Source organism: Mesoplodon bidens (assembly GCF_964165515.1).
Source record: "Mesoplodon bidens genome assembly, chromosome: Y".
NCBI lineage: Eukaryota > Metazoa > Chordata > Mammalia > Artiodactyla > Ziphiidae > Mesoplodon > Mesoplodon bidens.
In genome coordinates, this window is record NC_138180.1 from 3,379,298 (window position 1) to 3,395,801 (window position 16,504).

The window sequence follows — 16,504 nt, forward strand, 5'->3', positions numbered from 1 at the left end:
ACCGAAGTTCGCAGGCAGATGGGTCGTGGGACACACGTGGGGAGCCTCCTGCCAAGGCCACAGGCCGCCCAAAGCCACTATCACAGATCGGGGGCAGCAAAGCACTCCTGTCTGAGTCCCAGGTTCTAGAGGGAGTAGTGGACCAACACTTGTAGAAAAAGGGGTCCGCGCGGGTATCTCATTGGTGGGACACAAACAAATCTTTGTGGACTTTCTGCTGAAGCTTACGAGCGTTCACACCTAAGCCTCTTACAAGGTCAGCTGTTTAGCTAAACATGAGCTCATGATCTAAATTTACACAATAATGAAGAAATCAGCTACAAGGGGAGACAAGAAGCAAAAACAATCAATACCAGAATTAGATTCCCTAGGCCAACCATCAGATGTTGGAATAATCAGGTGCAAGGCAGAAAGTATACACAAAACTTGAACTGAAACAAGGAACAAGGATGTTTTCAAAGACTGGTACGATCTCTAAAACATTTTAAAAGTACATGTCATTGATAAACCTAAATACTCAAAGGTTGTGTAATACAACAGATTCATCATTGAGAAGAGTGAAATTATGCTGTTTTGAAAACTATGGCAGGTCAGATTTTCTGCCTAATTATAGAAGAAGATTTCTCTAAAAAATACACATTATTTCAAAGACTTATTGGCTGTGAAATAAGTTAAGGGTATTTCAAATGGCTTGTCTGCAAAGAAAGGTGAGATGTACGGAATCACAGAAAGTCCAGGGGAAAATAGGTCAATATATACATTGCTATATGGAGAACTAAGACTTAGGCCAGCCACAATGTAGAGGACCTGACCCTTAGAAACTTACAAGTAAGCTGGAATCTTGAAAAGTGCAAATCTTTATAAGTAAAAAGATTTATTAAAATGAATAACCAAGTGTTTTAATTGACATCAGAATATCAAAACAATAAACCTGAGAACATAGAAAAAATATAAATAAAGATATGAGCAGAACTTAATACAATAGAAAACGTATAAAATTCAGGTGATGTAGTAAGTCCAAAGAATATTCTTTGACAAGATTAAAAGACAAACTTTGATTAAGGAAAACCAAAACATAAGTAAAGAATATACAGAAAGAATCAGGACAATGTTATAGCAGAGAATATATGAAATGCCAGTAAATTTGAACATTTGTGTAAAGTGGACCAGTTCCTAGCCCTAAAGTTTACCAAAACTGACACAAGAGGAAATCATTTAAGGTCATCATGTCTGCCCTTGGCATTCTCGGAATGCCCTGGCCTCAGAATGCAGCATCTATAGTCCATGGTAACCTGCGGAGAGGGGGAGGGACTGAGGGAGGTTGGAACACTGCCTTCACTGAGTGAGTGGGTGGGGCCATCTCTGCTGTGACTGAACAAAGGGTAGGGGAGAAGTGGGCCAACGGCAGGGCCCTCAGAGCCCGGCAGGCCCAGTCGTGTGTCACAAGCATTTAGGCCCAGGCCAACGTGCGCCTTCTTTGTGTGCACAGCTGCCCAAACTCTCACCTTTCCACTCAGGCCGCCCTCTTACTTGAAGTGTGTGTGGAACCGGTCCACGCAGTACACCTCGATGCAAAACTAACCATAGGTCTGGGCATCATAGCTTCCTGCCAGGTGACCGAAGTTCGCAGGCAGATGGGTCGTGGGACACACGTGGGGAACCTCCTGCCCAGGCCACAGGCCGCCCTAAGCCACTATCCCAGATCGGGGGCAGCGAAGCAGTCCTGTCTGAGTCCCAGCCTCTAGAGGGAGTAGTGGACCAACACTTGTAGAAAACGGGGTCCGCGCCGGTAACTCATTGGAGGGACACAAACAAATCTTTGCGGACTTTCTGCTGAAGCTTACGAGCGTTCACACCTAAGCCTCTTACAAGGTCTGCTCTTTTGCTAAACATGAGCTCATGATCTAAATTTACACAATAATGAAGAAATCAGCTACAAGGGGAGACAATCAGCAAAAACAATCAATACCAGAATTAGATTCCCTAGGACAACCATCAGATGTTGGAATAATCAGGTGCAAGGCAGAAAGTATACACAAAACTGGAACTGAAACAAGGAACAAGGATGTTTTCAAAGACTGGTAGGATCTCTAAAACTTTTTTAAAGTACATGTCATTGATAAAGCTAAATACTCAATGGTTGTGTAATACAACAGATTCATCATTGAGAAGAGTGAAATTATGCTGTTTTGAAAACTATGGCAGGTCAAATTTTCTGTCTAATTATAGAAGAAGATTTCTCTAAAAAATACACATTATTTCAAAGACTTATTGGCTGTGAAATAAGTTAAGGGTATTTCAAAAGCCTTGTCTGCAAGGAAAGGTGAGATGTAGGGAATCACAGAAAGTCGAGGGGAAAATAGGTCAATATATACATTGCTATATGGTGAACTAAGACTTAGGCCAGCCACAATGTAGAGGACCTGAACCTTAGAAACTTACAAGTTAGCTGGAATCTTGAAAAGTTCAAATCTTTATAACTAAAAAGATTTATTAAAATGAATAACCAAGTGTTTTAATTGACATCAGAATATCAAAACAATAAACCTGAGAACATAGAAAAAATATAAATAAAGATATGAGCAGTACTTAATACAATAGAAAACGTATAAAATTCAGGTGATGTAGTAAGTCCAAAGAATATTCTTTTACAAGATTAAAAGACAAACTTTGATTAAGGAAAAACAAAACATAAGTAAAGAATATACAGAAAGAATCAGGAGAATGTTATAGCAGAGAATATATGAAATGCCAGTAAATTTGAACATTTGTGTAAAGTGGACCAGTTCCTAGCTCCTAAAGTTTACCAAAACTGACACAAGAGGAAATCATTTAAGGTCATCATGTCTGCCCTTGGCATTCTCGGAATGCCCTGGACTCAGAATGCAGCATCTGTAGTCCATGTTAACCTGCGGAGAGGGGGCGGGGCTGAGGGAGGTTGGAACACTGCCCTCACAGAGGGAGTGGGTGTGGCCATCTCTGCTGTGACTGAACAAAGGGCAGGGGAGCAGGGGGCCCAGGGCAGGGCCCTCTGAGCCCGGCAGGCCCAGTGGGGTGTCACAAGCATTTAGGCCCAGGACAAAGGGCGCCTTCTTTGTCTGCACAGCTGCCCAAACTCTCACCTTTCCACTCAGGCCGCCCTCATACTTGAAGTGTGTGTGGAACCTGCCCGCCCAGTACACCTCGCTGCACAGCTAACCATAGGTCTGGGCATCGTAGCTTCCGGCCAGGTGACCGAAGTTCGCAGGCAGATGGGTCCCTGGGACACAGGCAGAGATGCTCCTATCCGAGACACAGGCCGCCCACAGCCACTGCCCCAGATCGTGGGGCGCAAAGCAGCCCTGTCTGAAGCCGTGCCTCTTGGGGGAGTAGTGGACCAACCCTTTTTGAAAACAGGGTCCTCGTGGGCAAATCATTGGAGGACACAAATAAATTTTTGCGTACTGTCTGATGAAGCTTACGAGCGTTCACACCTAAGCCTCTTACAAGGTTAGCTGTTTGGCTAAACATGAGCTCATGATCTAAATTTTCACAATAATGAAGAAATCAGCTACAAGGGTTAGACAATCAGCAAAAACAATCAATACCAGAATTGGATTCCCTAGGCCATCCATCAGATGTTGGAATAATCAGGTGCAAGTCAGAAAATATACATAAAACTGCAACTGAAACAAGGAATAAGGATGTTTTCAAAGACTGGTTGTATCTCTAAAATATTTTTAAAGTACATGTCTTTGAAAAAGGTAAATACTCAAAGTTGTGTAATACAACAGATTCAACAATGAGAAGAGTGAAAGTATGCTGTTTTGAAAACTATGGCAAGTCAGATTTTCTGCCTAATTATATAAGAAGATTTGTCTAAAAAATACACATTATTTCAAAGACTTATTGGCTGGGAAATAAGTTAAGGGTATTTCAAATGGCTTGTCTGCAAAGAAAGGTGAGATGTAGGGAATCACAGTAAGTCGAGGGGAAAATAGGTCAATATGTACATTGCTATATGGTAAACTAAGCCTTAGGCCAGCAACAATGTTGAGTACCTGACCCTTAGGAACTTACAAGTAAGCTGGAATCTTCAAAAGTTCAAATCTTTATAAGTAAAACGATTTATGAAAATGAAAAAGCAAGTGTTTAAATTGACATCAGAAGATCAAAACAATAAACCCTGGGAACATAGAAAAAAGATAAATAAAGATATGAGCAGAACTAATACAACAGAAAACGTATAAAATCCAGGTGATGTAGTAAGTCCAAAGAATATTTTTGAAAAGATTTAAAAGACACCCTTTGATTAAGGAAAACAAAAACATAAGTAAAGAATATACAGAAAGAGTCTGGACAATGTTATACCAGAGAATATATGAAATGCCAGTAAATTTGAACATTTCTGTAAAGTGGACCATTTCCTAGCTCCTAAAGTTTACCAAAACTGACACAAGAGGAAAGCATTTAAGGTCATCATGTCTGCCATTGACATTCTCGGAACGCCGTGGCCTCAGAATGCAGCGTCTGTAGTCCTTGGTAAGATGGGTAGAGGGGGCGGGGCTGAGGGCGGTTGGAACACTGCCCTCACTGAGGGAGTGTGTGTGGCCATCTCTGCTGTGACTGAACAAAAGGCAGGGGAGCAGGGGGCCCAAGTCACGGCCCTCAGATCCCGGCATGCCCAGGGGGTGACACAAGCATTTAGGCCCAGGCCAAAGGGCGCCTTCATTGTCTGCACAGCTGCCCAAACTCTCACTTTTCTACTCAGGCTGCTCTCTTATTTGAAGTGTGTGTGGAACCTGTCTGCGCAGTACACCTCGCTGCACAGCTAACCATAGGTCTGGGCATCGTAGCTTCCTGCCAGGTGACCGAAGTTCGCTGGCAGATGGGTCCCAAAACACACGTGGAGAGGCTCCTGCCCCAGCCACAGGCAGCCCACTGCGCCTGCCCCAGATTGGGGGCCGCAAAGCAGCCCGATCTGAGTCCATGCCTCTAGAGGATGTATTGGACGAACACTTGTAGAAAACGGGGTCCTCGCAGGCCACTCATTGGAGGGACACAAATAAATCTTGGCCGACTTTCTGATGAATCTTACGAGCGTTCACACCTAAGCCTCTTACAAGGTAAGCTGTTTAGCTAACCATGAGCTCATCATCTAAATTTACACAATAATGAAGAAATCAGCTAAAAGGGGGAGGCAATCAGCAAAAACAATCAATACCAGAATTAGATTCCCTAGGACATCCATCGGATGTTGGAATAATCAGGTGCATGGAAGAAAATATATATACAACTGGAACTGATACAAGGAACAAGGATGTTTTCAAAGACAGGTAGGATCTCTTAAACATTTGTAAAGTACATGTCATTGATAAAGCTAAATACTCAAAGGTTGTGTAATACAACAGAGTCATCATTGAGAAGAGTGAAATTATGCTGTTTTGAAAACTATGGCAGGTCAGATTTTCTGCCTTATTATATATGAAGATTTCTCTAAAAATTACACATTATTTCAAAGACTTATTGGTTGTGAAATAAGTTAAGGGTATTTCAAATGGCTTGTCTGCAAAGAAAGGTGAGATGTAGGGAATCACAGAAAGTCGAGGGGAAAATAGGTCAATATATACATTGCTCTATGGTGAACTAAGCCTTAGGCCAGCAACAATGTAGAGGACCTGACTCTTAGAAACTTACAAGTAAGCTGCATTCTTCAAAAGTTCAAATCTTTATAAGTAAATAGATTTATGAAAATGAATAACCAAGTGTTTAATTGACATCAGAAGATCAAAACAATAAACCCTGAGAACATAGAAAAAAGATAAATAGAGATATGAGCAGAACTTAATACAACAGAAAACGTATAAAATTCAGGTGATGTAGTAAGTCCAAAGAATATTCTTTGAAATTAGTGAAAAGACACACTTTGATTAAGGAAAACAAAAGCATAAGTCAAGAATATACAGAAAGAATCAGGACAATATTATAGAAGAGAATATCTGAAATGCAAGTAAATTTGAACATTTCTGTAAAGTGGACCATTTCCTAGCTCCAAAGTTTACCAAAACTGACACAAGAGGAAATCATTTAAGGTCATCCTGTCTGCCCTTGCCATTCTCGGAACGCCCTGGCCTCAGAATGCAGCATCTGTAGTCCCTGGTAACCTGCGGAGAGAGGTCGGGGCTGAGGGAGGCTGGAACACTGCCCTCAGTGAGGGAGTGGGTGTGGCCATCTGTGCTGTAACTGAACAAAGGGCAGGGGAGCAGGGTGTCCAGTTCAGGGCCCTCAGAGCCCGGCAGGCCCAGTGCGTTCTCACAAACATTTAGGCCCAGGCCAAAGTGCGCATTCATTGTCTGCACAGCTTCCCAAACTCTCACCTTTCCACTCAGGCCGCCCTCTTACTTGAAGTGTGTGTGGAACCTGTCCGTGCAGTACACCTCGCTGCACATCTAACCATAGGTCTGGGCATCGTAGCTTCCTGCCAGGTGACCGAAGTCCGCAGGCAGATGGGTCCGTGGGACACACGCGGAGAGGCTCGTACCTGGGCCACGGGCGCTCCAAGGACCCTGCCCCAGATCGGAAGACACAAACAGCCCTGTCTGAGTCCCTGCCTCTAGAGGGAGTATTGGACCAACACTTGTAGAAAACGGTGTCCTCGCTGGCAACTAATTGGAGGGACACAAATAAATCTTTGCCAACTTTCTGATGAAGCTTACGAGCGTTCACAGCTAAGCCTCATACAAGGTCACCTGTTTAGCTAAACATGAGCTCATGAACTAAATTTACACAATAATGAAGAAATCAGCTACAAGGGGGAGACAATCAGCAAAAACATTCAATACCAGAATTAGATTCCCTAGGCCATCCATCAGATGTTGGAATAATCAGCTGCATGGCAGAAAATATTCATAAAACTGGACGTGAAATAAGGAACAAGGATGTTTTCAAAGACTGGTAGAATCTCTAAAACATTTTTAAAGTACATGTCATTGATAAAGCTAAATACTCAAAGGTTGTGTAATACAACAGATTCATCATTGAGAAGAGTGAAATTATGCTGTTTTGAAAACTATGGCAGGTCAGATTTTCTGCCTAATTATATAAGAAGATTTCTCTAAAAAATACACATTATTTCAAAGACTTATTGGCTGTGAAATAAGGTAAGTGTATATAAAATATCTTCTCTACACATAAAGGTGAGATTTAGGAATCACAGAAAGACCAGGGTATAATAGGTCAATATATATATTGCTATACGGTGAACTAAGCCTTAGGCCAGCAAAAATGTAGAGGACCTGACGCTTAGAAACTTACAAGTAAGCTGGAATCTTGAAAAGTTCAAATCTTTATAAGTAAAAAGATTTATTAAAATGAATAACCAAGTGTTTTAATTGACATCGGAAGATCAAAACAATAAACACTGAGAACATAGAAATAAGATAAATAAAGATATGAGCAGAACTTAATACAACAGAAAACGTATAAAAGTCAGGTGATGTAGTAAGTCCAAAGAATATTCTTTGAAAAGATTTAAAAGACACACTTTGATTAAGGAAAACAAAAACACAGGTAAAGAATATACATAAAGAATCAGGAAAATCCTATAGCAGAGACGATCTGAAATGCCAGTAAATTTGAACATTTCTGTAAACTGGACCATTTCGTAGCTCTTAAAGTTTACCAAAACTGACACAAGAGGAAACCATTTAAGGTCATCATGTCTGCCCTTGGCATCCTCGGAACACCGTGGCCTCAGAATGCAGCATCTGTAGTACATGGTAATCTGTGGAGAGAGGGCGGAGCTGAGGGAGAATGGAACACTGCCCACACTGAGGGAGTGGGTGTTGCCATCTCTGCTGTGACGGAACAAAGGGCAGGGGAGCTGGGCGTCCAGGGCAGGGCCCTCAGAGCCAGGCCGGCCCAGTGGGGTGTCAAAAGCATTTAGGCAAAGGCCAATGGGCGCCTTCTTTTTCTGCACAGCTGCCCAAACTCTCACCTTTCCACTCAGCCCGCCAATTATGGGAAGTGTGTGTGGAACCTGTCCGCGCAGTACACCTCGCTGCACAGCTAACAATAGGTCAGGGCATCGTAAGCTTCCTGCCAGGTAATGAAGTTCGCAGGCCGATGGGTCCGTGGGACTCACGTGAAGAGACTCCTGCCCGGGCCACGGGCGGACCAAAACCCTGCCCCAAATCAGCTGCCGCAAAGCAGCCCTGTCTAAGTCACTGCCTCTAGAGGGAGTACTGGACCAACACTTGTAGAAAACAGGGTCCTCGCGGGCAACTCATTGGAGGGACACAAATAAATCTTTGCCGACTTTCTGATGAAGCTTACGAGCGTTCACAGCTAAGCCTCTTACAAGGTTAGCTGTTTGGCTAAACATGAGCTCATGATCTAAATTTACACAATAATGAAGAAATCAGCTACAAGGGGGAGACAATCAGCCAAAACAGTCAATACAAGAATTAGATTCCCTAGGCCATCCATCAGATGTTGGAATAATCAGGTGCAAGGAAGAAAATATACATAAAACTGGAACTGAAACAAGGAACAAGGATGTTTTCAAAGACTGGTAGGATCTCTAAAACATTTTTAAAGTACATGTCATTGATAGAGCTAAATACTCAAAGGTTGTGTAATACAACAGATTCATCATTGAGAAGAGTGAAATTATGCTGTTTTGAAAACTATGGAAGGTCAGATTTTCTGCCTAAATATATGCGAAGATTTCTCTAAAAAATACACATTTATTCAAAGACTTATTGGCTGTGAAATAAGTTAAGGGTATTTCAAATGGCTTGTCTGCAAAGAAAGGTGAGATTTAGGGAATCAAAGAAAGCCCAGGGGAAAATAGGTCAATACATATAGAGCTATATGGTGAACAAATCCTTAGGCCAGCAAAAATGTAGAGGACCTAACACTTAGAAACTTACAAGTAAGCTGGAAACTTCAAATGTTCAAATCTTTATAAGTAAAAAGTTTTATGAAAATAAATAACCAAGTGTTTTAATTGAAATCAGAAGATCAAAACAATAAACCCTGAGAACATAGAAAAAATATAAATAAAGATATGAGCAGAACTTAATACAACAGAAAACGTATAAAATTCAGGTGATGTAGTAAGTCCAAAGAATAATCTTTGAAAAGAGTTAAAAGACACACTTTGATTAAGGAAAACCAAAACATAAGTCAAGAATATACAGAAAGAATCAGGAAAATGTTATAGCAGAGAAGATATGAAATGTCAGTAAATTTGAACATTTCTGTAAAGTGGATCATTTCCTAGCTCCTAAAGTTTACCAAAACTGACACAAGAGGAAATCATTTAAGGTCATCCAGTCTGCCCTTGGTATTCTGGGAACGCCCTGGCCTCAGAATGCAGCTTCTGTAGTCCATGGTAAACTGCGGAGAGGGGGCGGGGCTGACATAGGTAGGAACACTGCCCTCATTGAGGGAGTGTGTGTGGCCATCTCTGCTGTGTCGGAACAAAGGTCAGGTGAGCAGGGCGTCCAGGGCAGGGCACTCAGAGCCGGGCAGGCCCAGTGGTGTGTCAGAAGCATTTAGGCCCAGGACAAAGGGCGCCTTCTTTGTCTGCACAGCTGCCCAAATTTTCACCTTTCCACTCATCCCGCCCAATTACATGAGGTGTGTGTGGAACCTGTCCGCGCAGTACACCTCGCTGCACAGCTAACCATAGGTCTGGGCATCATAGCTTCCTGCCAGGTGACCGAAGTTCGCAGGCAGATGTGTCCCGGGACACACGCGGAGAGGCTCCTGCCCGGGCCACAGGCCGCCAACTGCACCTGCACCACCCTGGGGGCCGCAAAGCAACCTTTTCTGAGTCACTGCCTCAAGAGCGAGTATTGGACCAACACTTGTAGAAAACTGGGTCCTCGCGAGCCACTCATTGGAGGGACACAAATAAATCTTTGCCGACTCTCTGATGAAGCTTATGAGAGTTCACACCTAAGCTCTTACAAGGTCAGCTGTTTAGCTAACCATGAGATCATGATCTAAATTTACACAATAATGAAGAAATCAGCTACAAGAGGGAGACAATCAGCAACAAACAGTCAATACCAGAATTAGATTCCCTAGGCCATCCATCAGATGTTGGAATAATCAGGTGCAAGGCAGAAAATATACTAAAACTGGGACTGAAACAAGGAACAAGGATGTTTTCAAAGACTGGTAGGATCTCTAAAACATTTTTAAAGTACATGTCATTGATAAAGCTAAATACTCAAAGGTTGTGTAATACAACAGATTCATCTTTGAGAAGAGTGAAATTACGCTGTTTTGAAAACTATGAGAGGTCAGATTTTCTGCCTAATTATAAAAGAAGATTTCTCTAAAAAATACACATTATTTCAAAGACTTATAGGCTGTGAAATAAGGTAAGTGTATTTCAAATGGCTTGTCGGCAAAGAAAGGTGAGATGTAGGGAACGACATTAAGTCGAGGGGAAAATAGGTCAATATATACATTGCTATATGGTGAACTAAGCCTTAGGCCAGCAACAATGTAGCGGACCTGACGCTTAGAAAATTACAAGTAAGCTGGAATCTTCAAAAGTTCCAATCTTTATGAGTAAAAAGATTTATTAAAATGAATAACCAATGTTTTTATTGAAATCAGAAGGTCAAAACAATTAAACCTGAGAACAAAAAAAAAGATAAATAAAGATATGAGCAGAACTTAATACAACAGAAAACGTATAAAATTCAGGTAATGTAGTAAGTCCAAAGAATATTCTTTGAAAAGATTAAAAAGACACACTTTGATTAAGGAAAACAAAAACATAAGTAAAGAATATACAGAAAGAATCAGGACAATGTTATAGCAGAGACGATCTGAAATGCCAGTAAATTTGAACATTTCTGTAACGTGGACCATTTCCTAGCTCTTAAAGTTTACCAAAACTGACACAAGAGGAAATTATTTAAGGTCATCATGTCTGCCCTTGGAATTCTCGGAACACCCTGGCCTCAGAATTCAGCATCTGTAGTCCATGGTAACCTGTGGAGAGAGGGCGGAGCTGAGGGAGTATGGAACACTGCCCACACTGAAGGAGTGGGTGTGGCCATCTCTGCTGTGATGGAACAAAAGCCAGGGGAGCAGGGCGTCCAGGGCAGGGCCCTCAGAGCCCGGCATGCCCAGTGGGGTGTCAGAAGCATTTAGGCCCAGGCCTAAGGGCACCTTCTTTATCTGCACAGCTGCCCAAACTCTCACCTTTCCACTCAGGCCGCCCCCTTACGTGAAGGGTGTGTGGAACTTGTCTGCGCAGTACACCTCGCTGCACAGCTAACCATAGGTCTGGGCATCATAGCTTCCTGCCAGGTGACCGAAGTTCGCAGGCAGATGTGTCCCTGGGACACACGCAGAGAGGCTCCTGCACGGGCCACAGGCCGCCCACTGCCCCTGCACTTCATCGGGGGTGGCAAAGCAACCTTTTCTGCGTCCCTGCCTCAAGAGGGAGTATTGGACCAACACTTGTAGAAAACTATGTCCTCGCGGGTCACTCATTGGAGGGAAACAAATAAATATTTGCCAACTTTCGAATGAAGCTTACGAGCGTTCACACCTAAGCCTCTTACAAGGTCAGCTGTTTAGCTAACCATGAGCTCATGATCTAAATTTACACAATAATGAAAAAATCAGCTACAAGGGGAGACAATCAGCAAAAACAATCAATACCAGAATTAGATTCCATAGGCCATCCATCAGATGTTGGAATAATCAGGTGCAAGGCAGAAAAGATACATAAAACTGGAACTGAAACAAGGAAAAAGGATGTTTTCAAAGACTGGTAGAATCTCTAAAACATTTTTAAAGTACATGTCATTGATAAAGCTAAATACTCAAAGGTTGTGTAATACAACAGATTCATCATAGAGAAGAGTGAAATTATGCTGTTTGGAAAACTATGGCAGGTCAGATTTTCTGCCTAATTATAAAAGAAGATTTCTCTAAAAAATACAAATTATTTCAAAGACTTATAGGCTGTACAATAAGGTAAGAGTATTTCAAATGGCTTGTCTGCAAAGAAACTTGAGATGTAGGGAATCACAGAAAGTCGAGGGGAAAATAGGTCAATATATACATTGCAATATGGTTAACTAAGCCTTAGGCCAGCAACAATGTAGAAGACCTGACCCTTAGAAACTTACAAGTACGTTGGAATCTTCAAAAGTTCAAATCTTTATAAGTAAAAAGATTTATTAAAATGAATAACCAAGTGTTTTAATTGGCATCAGAATATCAAAACAATAAACCCTGAGAACATAGAAAAAAGATAAATAAAGATATGAGCAGAACTTAGTACAATAGAAAACGTATAAAATTCAGGTGATGTAGTAAGTCCAAAGAATATTCTTTGAAAAGATTTAAACGACACACTTTGATTAAGGAAAGCAAAATCATAAGTCAAGAATATACAGAAAGAATCAGGACAATGTTATAGAAGAGAATAAAAGAAATGCCAGTAAATTTGAACATTTCTGTAAAGTGGACCATTTCCTAGCTCCTAAAGTTTACCAAAAGTAACACAAGAGGAAATCATTTAAGCTCATCATGTCTGCCCTTTGAATTCTCGGAACGCCCTGGCCTCAGAATGCAGCATCTGTAGTCCATGTTTACCTGCGGAGAGGGTGCCGAGCTGAGGGAGGTTGGAACACTGCCCTCACTCAGGGAGTGGGTGTGGCCATCTCTGCTGTGACTGAACAAAGGGCAGGGGAGCAGGGCGTCCAGTGCAGTGCCCTCAGAGCCAGGCAGGCCCAGTGCGGTTTCACAAGCATTAAGGCCCATGACAAAGTGTGCCTTCTTTGTCTGCACAGCTGCCCAATCTCTCACCTATCCACTCAGGCTGCCCTCTTACTTGAAGCGTGTGTGGAATCTGTCAGCGCAGTACACCTCACTGCACAGCTAACCATAGGTCTGGGCATCGTAAGCTTCCTGCCCGGTTACCGAAGTTCGCAGGCAGATGGGTCCGTGGGACTCATGCGGAGAGGCTCCTGCCCGGGCCACGGGCGGACCAAAACCCTGCCCCAGATCAGCGGCCGCAAAGCAGCCCTGTCTAAGTCCCTGCCTCTAGAGGGAGTATTGTACCAACACTTGTAGAAAACGGGGTCCTCGCGGGCAACTCATTGGAGGGACACAAATAAATCTTTGCTGACTTTCTGATGAAGCTTACGAGCGTTCACACCTAAGCCTCTTACAAGGATAGCTGTTTGGCAAAATATGAGCTCATGATCTAAATTTACACAATAATGAAGAAATCAGCTACAAGAGGGAGACAATGAGCAAAAACAATCAATACAAGAATTAGATTTCCTAGGCCATCCATCAGATATTGGAATAATCAGGTGCAAGGCAGAAAATATACATAAAACTGGAACGGAAACAAGGAACAAGGATGTTTTCAAAGACTGGTAGGATCTCTAAAACATTTTTAAAGTACATGTCATTGATAAAGCTAAATAGTCAAAGGTTGTGTAATACAACCGATTCATCATTGAGAAGAGTGAAATTATGCTGTTTTGGAAACTATGGCAGGTCAGATTTTCTGCCTAATTATATACGAAGATTTCTCTAAAAAATACACATTATTTCAAAGACTTATTGGCTGTGAAATAAGTGAAGGGTATTTCAAATGGCTTGTCTGCAAAGAAAGTTGAGATGTAGGGATTCACAGAAAGCCCAGGGGAAAATAGGTCAATACATATAGAGCTATATGGTGAACAAAGCCTTAGGCCAGCAACAATGTAGAGGACCTAACCCTTAGAAACTTACAAGTAAGCTGGAATCTTCAAAAGTTCAAATCTTTATAAGTAAAATGTTTTATGAAAATGAATAACCAAGTGTTTTAATTGACATCAGAAGATCAAAACAATAAACCCTGAGAACATAGAAAAAAGATAAATAAAGATATGAGCAGAACTTAATACAACACAAAACGTATAAAAGTCAGGTGATGTAGTAAGTCCAAAGAATATTCTTTGAAAAGAGTTAAAAGACACACTTTGATTAAGGAAAACCAAAACATAAGTCAAGAATATAACGAAAGAATCAGGACAATGTTATAGCAGATAAGATATGAAATGTCAGTAAATTTGAACATTTCTGTAAAGTGGACCATTTCCTAGCTCCTACAGTTTACCAAAACTGACACAAGAGGAAATCATTTAAGCTAATCATGTGTGCCCTTGGCATTCTCGGAATGACCCGGCCTCAGAATGCAGCATCTATAGTCCATGGTAACCTGCGAAGAGGGGGCGGGGCTGATGGAGGTTGGAACACTGCCCTCACTGAGGGAGTGGGTGTGGCCATCTCTGCTGTGAGGGAACAAACGGCAGGGGAGCAGGGCGTCCAGGGCAGGGCCCTCAGAGCCCGGAGGGCCCATTGGGGTGTCACAAGCATTTAGGCCCATGCCAAAGGGCGCCTTCTTTGTCTGCACACCTGCCCAAACTCTCACTTTCCCACTAAGCCCACCCTCTTACGTGAAGAGTGTGTGGAATCTGTCCGCGTAGTACACCTTGCTGCACAGCTAACCATAGGTGTGGGATTCGTATCTTCCTGCCAGGTGACCAAAGTTGGCAGGCAGATACGTCCCTGGGACACACGCGGAGAGGCTCCTGCCCGGGCTACAGGCCTCCAACAGCCCCTGCACCAGATCGGGGGCCGCAAAGCAACATTGTCTGAGTCCCTGCCACAAGAGGGAGTATTGGACCATCACTTGTAAAAAACGGCGTCCTCGCGGGCAACTCATTGGAGGGACACAAATAAATCTTTGCCGACTTTGTGATGAAGCTTACGAGCGTTTACACCTATGCCTCTTACAAGGTCAGCTATTTAGTTAAACATGAGCTCATGATCTAAATTTACACAATATTCAAGTAATCAGCTAGAAGGGGGAGACAATCAGCAAAAACAATCAATACCAGAATTAGATTCCCTAGGCCATCCATCAGATGTTGGAATAATCAGGTGCAAGGCAGAAAATATACATAAAACTGTAACTGAAACAAGGAGCAAGGATGTTCTCAAAGACTGGTAGGATCTCTAAAACATTTTTAAAGTACATGTCATTGATAAAGCTAAATACTCAAAGGTTGTGTAATACAACAGATTCATCATTGAGAAGAGTGAAATTATGCTGTTTTGAAAACTATGGCAGGTCAGATTTTCTGCCTAATTATATAAGAAGATTTCTCTAAAAAATACATATTATTTCAAAGACTTATTGGCTGTGAAATAAGTTAAGGGTAATTCAAATGGCTTGTCTGCAAAGAAAGGTGAGATGTAGGGAAACACAGAAAGCCCAGGGGAAAATAAGTCAATACAGATATAGCTATAAGGTGAACTAAGCCTTAGGCCAGCAACAATGTAGAGTACCTGAGCCTTAGAAACTTACAAGTAAGCTGGAATCTTCAAAAGTTCATATATTTATAAGTAAAAAGATTTATGAAATTGAATAACCAAGTGTTTTAATTGACATCAGAAGACCAAAACAATAAACCCTGAGAACATAGAAAAAAGATAAATAAAGATATTAGCAGAACTTAATACAACAGAAAACGTATAAGATTCAGGTGATGTAGTAAGTCCAAAAATATTCTTTGAAAAGAGTTGAAAAGACACACTTTGAGTAAGGAAAACAAAAACATAAGTAAAGAATATACAGAAAGAATCAGGACAACGTTATAGCAGATAAGATATGAAATGCCAGTAAATTTGAACATTTCTGTAAAGTGGACCATTTCCTACCTCCTAAAGTTTACCAAAACTGACACAAGAGGAAATCATTTAAGGTCATCATGTCTGCCCTTGGCATTCTCGGAACGCTGTGGCATCAGAATGCTTCATCTGTAGTCCATGGTAACCTGAGGAAAGGGGGCGCGTCTGAGGGAGGTTGGAACATTGCCCTCACTGAGGGAGAGGGTGTGGCCATCTCTGCTGTGACTGAACAAAGTGCAGGAGAGCAGGGTACCCAGGGAAGGGCCCTCAGAGCCTGGCAGGCCCAGTGCGATTTCACAAGCGTTTAGGCCCATGCCACAGGTCGCCTTCTTTGTCTGCACAGGTGCCCAAACTCTCACCTTTCCACTCAGCCGCCCTCTTACTTAAAGTGTGTGTGGAACACCTCCGCGCAGTACCCCTCGCTGCACAGCTAACCATAAGTCTGGGTATCGTAGCTTCCTGCCAGGTGACCGAAGTTCGCAGGCAAATGGGTCCGTGGGACACACGCGGTGAGGCTCCTGCCCGGGTCACGGGCGGCCCCAAGACCCTGCCGTAGATCGGCGGCCTCAACTCAGCCCTGTCTGAGTCCCTTCCTCTAGAGGGAGTAATGGACCAACACTTGTAGAAAAAGGGGTCCTCACGAAAAATTCATTTGTGGCACACAAATAAATCTTTGCCGACATTCTGATGAAGCTTACGAGTGTTCACACCTAAGCCTCTAACAAGGTTAGCTGTTTGGCTAAACATGAGCTCATGATCTAAATTTACACAATAATGAAGAAATCAGCTA